The following is a 10,579-nucleotide window of genomic DNA, read 5'->3' on the forward strand; positions in this document are numbered from 1 at the left end:
TGAGTTTGCAATCGACTTAGCACCTGGAACAGAACCAGTATCCAAGGCCCCATATAGTATGGCGCCCGTAGAAATGAAGGAGTTAGCAAAGCAGTTGCAAGAGTTGTTAGATAAAGGAGAAATTAGACCTAGTGTGTCCCCATGGGGTGCACTGGTAATATTTGTTAAGAAGAAGGACGGAAACATGAGATTATGCATCAATTATCGGGAGCTCAATAAGCTTACAATTAAGAATAAATATCCATTACTTCGATTAATGATTTGTTCGGCTAATTGAAGGGAGCCAAGTATTTTTCTAAGATTGATCAGAGATCTGGATATCACCAATTGAAGATTAAACCAGAAGATATACCAAAGACAGCTTTTCAAACAAGGTACAGTCATTATGAATTCTTAGTAATGTCTTTTGGATTAACCAATGCCCCAGCAGCGTTTATGAACTTGATGAACAGAATTTTTAAAGAATATTAGGACAAGTTTATCAATATGTTTATAAATGAAATTTTAATTTACTCGGAGTCAGCAGAAGACCATGCGAAACATTTGAGGATATCTTTGGAAATTTTGAGGAAGGAAAAGTTGTATGCTAAATTCTCAAAGTGTGAGTTTTGTTTACAGGAAGTTCAGTTCTTAGGACACATAGTCAATAATGAAGGGATCAAAGTTGACCCGGCAGAGATTGAAGCTAATACAAATTGGGAAAGGCCAAAAATACCAACAGAAGTGAGAAGTTTTTTGGGATTAGCGGGATATTATCGACGATTTGTTCAAGATTTCTCAGATATTGCGACGCCTTTGACGAAGCTTACCAGAAAAAATGAGAAGTTTATATGGAACGAGAAGTGTGAAGAAAGTTATCAAGAATTGAAGAAGAGACTAATCACGGCACCTGTTTTGTCACTTTCAGATGATTAAGGAAATTTTGTAATCTATAGCGATGCTTCTCATAAGGGATTAGGTTGTGTCTTGATACAGCATGACAAGGTTATTGCATATGCATCGAGACAACTGAAACCTCATGAGCAGAAGTATCCTACTCATTACTTGGAGCTAGTGACTATAGTATTCGCTTTGAATATTTGGAGACATTATCTATATGGAGAAAGATGTGAGATTTATACAGATCATAAAAGTTTGAAGTACATATTCACGCAAAAGAAACTTAATATGAGACAGAGAAGATGGTTGGAGTTGATCAAGGACTACGACTGTATGATTAACTATGGCCGCGTTAAGTCAAAAATAGAAGTTGAATGTGTTGACAGTACCCGAGGAATTATACAAGGAATTTCAGAAATTAGAATTGGAAATCAGAGTTTGCAAGCCTGATGAAGCAAGGATGTATAGTATGACTTTTCAGCCAGAATTGTTAGAGAAAATAAAGAAGTGTCAAGAGGAAGTAATGGATCAGGACATCAATCGTTTGGTAGGTGAAGAGTTGTGCACTCAAAAGGATAACCAAGGTATTCTCAGGTTTTCTTCTAGAATTTGGATTCCACCAGTGACAGAGTTTAAAAAATGAAATTCTACAGGAAGCTCACAATTCAAGGTATTCAATCCATCCAGGGAGTACCAAGATGTACATAGATTTAAAGAAAAATTATTGGTGGCCAGATATGAAGAGAGAAATTGTGGAATGGGTTAGTAAATGTTATAAGTGTCAGAGGGTCAATTCAGAACACCAGAGATCAAGTGGACTATTGAAACCATTAGAGATTCCAGAATGAAAGTGGGAGCATAGAGCCATGGATTTTATAGTTGGATTACCAAGGAAAAAAGCAAACCACGATGCCATTTGGGTTATAGTGGACAGACTTACTAAATCAGCTCATTCTGCCTATAAATGAAAGGTTTTCACTAGACAAGTTGGTTCACATGTATCTGAAAGAGATAGTAGTTCGTCATGGGTCCCTGTCTCTATCATATTCGATCGAGATCCGAGATTTAATTCGAGATTTTGGAGAAGTTTTCAAGAATGTTTGGGAACCAGATTGAATATGAGTACAACTTACCATCCACAGACAAATGGCCAAAGCTAGAGAATGATTCAGATAATTGAGGACATGTTACGCGTTTGTGCTATTGATTTCAAAGGAAGTTGGGATGAGCATTTACCCTTAGTGGAATTTGCTTATAACAATAGTTACCATGCCAGCATTGGGATGCCACCCTACGAAGCTCTTTATGAACGTAAGTGTCGATCACTAGTATATTGGGATGAAGTGGGAGAACGCAAGATACTTAGACCCGAATTGGTGCAACAAATGAAAGAAGTTGTTGAAATTATTCAGAAAAGGTTAATTGCAGCCCAAGACCGTCAGAGAAAGTATGCAGATCAATCAAGAATGGATATGGAATTTGAAGATGGAAATTTAGTATTGTTGAAAGTGTCACCATGGAAAGGATTAGCGAGATTTGGAAAGAAAGGAAAGTTGAGTCCTAGATACGTCGGACCTTTTGAGATTTTGAAGCGTGTCGGCAAGGTAGCCTACAAACTGACATTACCCCCGCATATAGAGCATATTCATAACATTTTTCACGTATCGATGCTTGAGAAGTATAATCCAGATTCCAAGCATGTAATTTAGTACGAGCCGATAGAACTTCAGGCGGATTTGTCTTATGTAGAAATTCCAATAGAGATTCTAGAAGAAAGAGAGAAAGTATTAAGAAATAAAGTTGTAAAGTTAGTAAGAGTATTATGGAGAAACCCGAAGGTTGAAAAATCAACCTGGGAACTAGAAAGCGATATGCGAGAAAAGTACCCTCATTTTTTTTCTTAGGAGATTCTGAGGACATAATCCTTTTAGGGGGGATGTAATATCCGGGATATATCGTGTAATTATTTTTATCAATAAATAAATATTCCGTATTTATTCTATGAATTTTGGTGAATTATCTGTTAAGTGATATCTGTGTTTGGATATTTAAATATGATAAATTTGAGTATTTTAATTTTTATATGTCCAAAATAAAGTTTAGATAATTGTGATATTTTTTTATTAATTTTTATGTTGTTATATGATTTTATAAATGATTTATGGATTTAATAAATTATTTTTCTGAGTATTTATAAACTATTTTGTTTAATCATGAACCAACTGACTTTAACCGTTTTTACGTTTTTACAACCCGGAAGTCTCAGAAAAACTCCTTCCTAACCTAATTGCAATATTCCGAGCATTTTCCATGTTTTGACTTTTTCGATCTGGAGTACGGTTTTTCCTGTGCGGGTCCCGACGCAAAATTTTCGATACAACATTATTTTCGATAAAATTTTTGAGCTTTAAAATATTATTTTAAATTGTTTTCGAGGCTCAATAATTATTATAAAATAATTTTAAATCTAGATTCGGGAAATCGAACCATGTTAATTGTTTGTAAATGATTCAACGACCCATTTTAATTCTGAAAAATGTTTTACAAATTTGTATTAAATATCTGAAAAATCATTTTAACACCGAATCTTCATTGAAAAAGTATTTTTATCGAATATCTTACGTGCTATGTGCTATATGTGATCCGATTGATGTACAATATGCTTATATGTATATTGTTTGACTGTTTTAATCGTAATTTTCAATCTGTAAGTCGGATTCGGGTGAAACGAATGGTAGATAGAAGCTTATAACAAATAGAATCAAGTAAGAATAAGTATTGATAGACACTTATGATGTATGAGCAGAAGAAGTGAGGCGTAGGATGGGAAAGCAAATAGTCGGTGAATAAGAGATAGTGATCGAGAACAAGTGAAGTGTTAGCGAGTCAAGATAAGGCAAGTCTTTCTGAACCTTTCTCAAGATATATGTTTGGAATAGTTCTGCTTTATATTGCAAGTGCTTTGAAGCACGTAACCCTAAACCTTGATTCCAGTTATTGATATTTGAGCCGTAAGCCTTATTCTTTGTAAACCATTGATTATCGAATACCCAGATACGAACCACAGCTATACGATACTACTCCACAAATACATACAAACTAAATACCAATCACTGAACCGAACTTCTTTAACATACAAACCTTCATACCTTATGTATCAGAAGACTAATTCTTATAACCACGAGACCTTGATTCTTCCATTATCTGATTCTCTGACCGGCTGATAGCCAATCTTTGTTCTTACTTTATTATATCCTCTTGGTGAATGTGAACCACCTTAAGCTTGGAATCTAATATTGTTTATGATTTTGTTTATTGATTTACTTTGTTTATTCTGTTATTTTTATAGAATTGGATTGTTTTATAAAATGTGGACCAGATTCGTGGTCAGAACAAATTGGTGGTTATGTTATGCCAATGCGTGCCTTGGATCCAGTAATTAGAGCAGAGATATGTGCCTTATTCGGGGTTAGTGCGTGACTGATCAGCAACCTAACCTTGGTTTTTAAAATAAAAATTTTAATATCCAATTCCAATCATTGCTTATAAAGAAACTTGATAACCTAAAGTTATTTCATTTGATCATTACTTATTCTCAGTATTGTCAATGTGACTTGCTGAGCTAGTTAGCTCATTTGTGCGATTCTGTTTATGTTATTTTCTTGTTAAGAAGGAACCCGTTGGTATCGAGGATCCCCAATCAAGTGTGCGATCTAGGATTCCACGTTAAGCGGAATAAGCTAGCTGAAGACTTTGTAATAGTTTTAGTTGGAAGTTTGTAAGAATGTTTAATATTCAGATGTAAGTTTAAATAGTTGGGATTTGGAACGTTTGTAATATAAGTAAGTAAGTTGTGGCTGCTTTTTTCTCTCCAGCCTATGTGAGAGTTTTATGGTCTCTTCGTTCAACCTTTTTCAAAAGGGTGAATCGTGAGAGTTTTTGTTGTGGCTCGTGATATTGATTTGAATGATCAGTTTGCTGGGTTAGATATTGAAGAGGAGGAGAATGCGGTATTTATCCTTGAAGGAGAAGGGGAGTTTGACAATAATAAATATGAGTTATGTGTGGTAGGTCGATTCTTAACGGGGAAGAGCATTAACATCAATGCCATGAAAACAAAGATGGCAGATGTGTGGAGGCCAGCGATGGGTGTGAATATTAAGGTGTTGGAGACAGGGATCTTTCTGTTTCAATTCTATCATAAAGAAGATAAGAATTGGGTTCTGAAAGGGGGTCTGTGGTCCTTTGACAATACAATGCTTGTGATGGCGGAGATTCCAGTTGGTGTGGAACCACTGAATGTCCCTCTGTGGCACGTGAATATCTGGTTGCAACTCTTCGATCTACCATCTGGATTTATGTCAGAGACTGTGGGAAATCTCTTGGGAGATTTTTTTGGTGAATTCCTTGAATATGATAGTAAGAACAACTCAAGCCTATGGAGAGAATTTATGCGCATCCGAGTTAGATTGGATGTCAGAAAACCACTCAAGCGAAAGAAGAAAATAACAAAGAAGAATGGAATGGAGGTGATGGTTTCATGCAAATACGAACGGTTGGGCAAATTTTGCTTTACCTGTGGCCTGCTAAACCACACAGAGAGATACTGTGAAAAATTCCTATCTAGAACGACCGATGAGGGGAGTAAGGAGTGTGGCAGTTGGCTCCGAGCTCCACCAAGGAAAACTAGTGGTCCGGTGAGAAGCCGTTACCTACGGGAAGAAGGTGACACAGCGTGGGAGGCGCGTCAGGGAAGGTACAGCTCAGGCCCGAATTCAGGGGGAGGCGGTTGTGTGAATATGGATAACAGCATGATTTCAGGAAATTCAGTAAGGCAAGCAATGCGAGATCACGGGGATAACATAAATCCCTTAACTTTAGCCACTATAAATTTGGAAGGAAGGAGGGAAGTTTCAAAATTAGAAAAGGGAGGAAATGCATTATTAAATATCGAAGATGAGCTGGATAATGATGAAATGTCTGGGCTTCTAATTACTGATATAAAGAGAATGCGAGGTGGGCCGGATAACTACGACATTATGGACACACTAGGGGGCCTTGGAAATATGTCGGTTTTAACTATAAACAATAAACCAAAGGATGTTGGGCTTTCTGAAATGGATTGTACAACATCAAATAACTCTCAACTGGCTAAGCTTGCTAAGCAAGCTAGCCGTACGCCATGAAAATCCTAAGTTGGAACTGCCAAGGCATGGGGCCGCCTTGGAAGATTCAGTTCCTTAAGGATGTTATACGTCAACATCGGCCTGATTTAGTGTTTTTGTGTGAAACGTTCAGTAATACGAGGAAGATGGATTAAGTGAGAACTCGTGTAGGTTACCAAGGCATGCTAGCGGTTGAAGCTCAGGGTCATAGCGGTGGGTTGGCCTTGCTGTGGATCAATCAAAACCAGGTTAGCTTGTCAAGTATGTCGAACAATCACATAGATGTGGTCATCTCAATGCCAGATATGTCGTCATGGCGTCTTACAGGCTTCTATGGAGAGCCGAATAGAAGTCAGAGGAGAAGAATGTGGGAGCTGTTGAGAAATTTGTCTAGGGACGCTAACCTGCCATGGTATGTTATGGGAGACATGAACAACATCACGATGCAGACGGATAAGAAATGAGGCTTGTTATACTCTTAATGGCTTGTAGACAGTTTTAATGACACTCTGTCCAAAACTGGTTTACAAGATTTAGAGCTACATGGGCACCAATTTACGTGGGAAAAAGGAAGGGGTATGGACAGTTGGGTGGAGGTTCGGTTGGATCGTGCTTTGGTCTCTAGCAACTAGCTGACGTCATTTCCATTTGCAAAGCTGCATAACTTAGAGGGATCGCCATATGACCATAGTGCTATCCTTCTTGATACTACAAATAGGGGTTCAGGTACGAGAAAATTTAGATTTTGTTTTGAAAATGCGTGGCTGACAGAGCCCTTATGTAGTACCATCATTCAAGATAGTTGGGAATCTAGTGCTGCTGCAGAAGTCCAACAGAAGATTCAACTCTGTGCAGACTCTCTAAGTGTCTGGGGTAAGGAAATTACGGGCTGTTTCAACAAAAGAATATGAGACTGCCACCAGAAATTAAAATCTCTATCGTGGAAAAGGGATGATCGGTTAGTCAAGGAGTTTAAGGACACTAAGCAACAGTTGTTTTTAATCCTGGATCAAAAGGAAATATTTTGGCGACAACGGTCGAAGCTGTTGTGGCTGAATGCTGGAGACAAAAACACGAAATATTTTCATGCAGCCTGTAACAAGAGAAGAAGAACAAACAGTATCGTTAAGCTTAAAAATGATTTTGGGGAATGGTTTGACTGGCAAAGTGGTTTACAAGTCCTTATTGAGTCGTTTTATAGAGACCTTTTTACAGCAGGGAAGGTGGAACTTGAGGAGGTGATAGAGTGTGTCCCTCAGTCAGTTTCGGAAGTTCAGAACATAGCCTTGAAAACATAAGTTACTCGAGAAGAGGTGAAATGGGCCTTGTTTCAAATGCACCCGAATAAAGCACCAGGGCCAGATGGGATGACCCCGACATTTTTTCAAAAGCACTGGCATATTGTGGGGGGAAGACATCTATAAGCTAGTTAAACACATATTCCAGACAGGGGAAATTCCGCAGGGATTAAATGATACCAATATCATTTTGATTCCGAAGAAAACAAACCCTACAATGCTGGGGGAGCTTAGACCTATAGCTCTGTGCAATGTCTTGATGAAGATTGTTACTAAGGTCATGGCCAATAGAATGAAAGACGTACGCAACAGTGTGGTGTCTGATATGTAAAGTGCTTTCCTCCCGAATCGGCTTATCTCTAATAATATTATGATTGCATATGAGATTATGCACTATTTGAAAGGCAAGAGAACCAGTAAAGATGGCTATATGGCCTTGAAACTTGATATGAGTAAGGCGTATGATCGTATCGAGTGGGCATTTTTGAGATCTATTCTTCTAAAGATGGGTTTTTCTCAGTGGTAGGTTCATCTAGTCCTTCAATGTGTCACCACAGTGGTGTACTCGATCAATCATGGAGAGCATGTAATGGGTCCTATTAAGCCATCTAGAGGGCTTCGCCAAGGAGACCCGTTGTCCCCATATTTATTTATCATATGTGTTGAGGGCTTATCCTCGTTATTGAGGAAGTATGAGTGCAACAAATGGATTCACGGTGTTAAAATCTGCAGGAAAGCTTCAGTGATCAACCACATATTTTTTGCAGACGATTCATATTTGTTTTGTAAAGCCGATACGAGAGAGAGGCAGAGAAGGTAAGGGAGTTGTTGGAGACTTATGAAAAAGCATCAGGGCAACAAGTAAATAAAGGAAAATCCTCAGTTTTCTATAGCTCAAATGTTTTACAGTATAACAAGGATCCCATAAGTGCTACATTGCAGATGACTGAGGCAAATGAGCACTCAACGTACCTTGGTCTTCCAAACATCATTGGCAGAAACAAATTAGCTATTCTAGGTTATTTAAAGGATACAGTCAATGTGAGGATCCGTAGTTGGGATGGAAACTTTATTTCAAGAGCTGGTAAGGAGGTGTTGGTGAAACAGATGGCTCAAACTCTTCCAGTTTATGCAATGAACGTATTCTTATTCCCGCTAGAAATTACAAGCAGTATTGAAAAGTGTTTAACGAAATACTGGTGGAACACAGGGAAAGCTAATGGCTCGAAAATTATTTGGATGAGTTGGGATCGATTTTCTACTCACAAGAATGCTGGTGGTATGGGCTTCAGAAATTTTTGAGAATTTAATATCGCTATGCTTGGTAAACAGTTGTGGAGATTGGCTACAAATAATAATAGTCTGGTATCTCGTCTTTACAAGGCCAAGTATTTTGACAAGACGGATGTGTTGCAAGCAGGTCTAGGTCATAATCCTAGCTTCATCTGGCGTAGCCTGTTGGAGGCTCAACAATTACTTCGGGATGGTGTTAGATGGAGGGTGGGTAATGGAAAAAGCATTCAAATTCTAGACCAACCATGGTTACTCACAGAGGAGAACCCATACATCACTTCAGTCACTATTGGTTTGCATGGTCATACAGTGAATTCAATAATGTGTGTGGACAGGATGGAATGGGATATGGATATAGTTCGGGATGTTTTTAACGAAAGGGACCAGAAAGGCATTTTAGCAATTCCTTTAGCTACCCATGAGCAAGCTAACAAGCTATACTGGAGATTTGAGGAGTCCGACATTTACTCAGTTAAGTCAGTATACAGAACTTTGCAAAATCAGAAGTACAATGGGAGGGTGGAAGACAATAATAAAATCTGGAAAATCCTTTGGAGCATAAAAGCATCGCCAAAGACTCTCCATCTGGTTTGGTGAGCTTTATTAGGTACCCTTCCAACTCTGTCTCAGCTTCGATATAAAAGGGTTCAGGTTCAAGTAAGCTGCCCAATATGCCAGCATGAGGAGGAGTCCATCATGCATTGTCTGGTGCAATGTCAGTACGCTAAGCAATGTTGGTCGATTTTATTACCGGGAACTCAGCCTATAGAGGCCCCTGATTTCCATTCATGGTTAGTTTCTTTGTTAGACATGGTGGATATGAATAAATTTGCTGAAATAATCTCTCTCTGTTGGTCGCTTTGGAGAGCTCGAAACGACCTAGTCTGGAATCAAAAGCACACAAGGTTCTACAGAACAGTTGCAGCAGCTAAGCAATATCTAGCACAATGGATTGCAACCCAAAACAGAGTTTTTGTAACTCCTCTTCAGCCCCAGGTAGAAGGAGATGGAGCTACTATTTGGGTCAAGCCTCAATCGAATATAGTCAAGATATCAGTGGATGCAGCACTTTTTGTAAATCATGATGGTGTGGGTTTTGGATTAGTGGCCAAGAATTCAGCGGGGGAATTATGTGAAGCTCAAGCACTGTTCAAACCAGGTCCTTATTCTCCGGTGGAGGCAGAAGCTATGGCGTTTAAGGAGGCCCTGAGTTGGACAGATAGACGGGGATGACATGATGCTGTTATTGAATCTGACTGCTTAAGGATGGTGCAAGCAGTTAGAAGCTGTGTTCCCATGAGGTCCTATTTTGGTCGGATCATTGAGGAATGCCGATATATCTTACAACGGTTGAACAAAGTTAAGTTGTTTTTTGTCAAGCGATCAGCTAATATGGTTGTCCATCAGTTGGCAAAGGAATCATATTTTCTGTCTGGCCGCACGTTTAATAGGTTTAATGTTCCTAGTTCGATTCAAGCTTGTATTGATTTGGATTTGAATGCTTAATAAAATCCTAGCTTTCTGTCAAAAAAAAGTAAGTTGTGGCTTGTGTGCATACTTTAACCTGTTGCGATCCGTGGATGGAGGTAAGTAAGGTCACTGTATATTATTATTATCTTTATTATTGTCATAAACAGGTTTATATATGGTGTGTGTGTGTTGTGGACCCCAAACTTCTGACCCGGGTTTGGAGGGTGCCATATTTGTGGTTGTCACTCTGGCTGCATCCGGGCCTTCTTCATCGCATGTCCCTCAGCATTTATGGTACCTTCTCATGCAGTAATATTCTTCCAGTAGTCTCCCCAGTACCCGAGGTACTGGAGTCTGCCCCTCCTTTTTCTTTAAGAATTCTATCATATACTCGGAACTTATATTTAAATTCCCCAAGCATAATGCTTGTTGATAGGTACATACCGATTTATATACATACATACTTTCGAGAAT

The sequence above is a fragment of the Apium graveolens genome, chromosome 10 (assembly GCF_009905375.1).
Source record: "Apium graveolens cultivar Ventura chromosome 10, ASM990537v1, whole genome shotgun sequence".
Taxonomy (NCBI): domain Eukaryota; kingdom Viridiplantae; phylum Streptophyta; class Magnoliopsida; order Apiales; family Apiaceae; genus Apium; species Apium graveolens.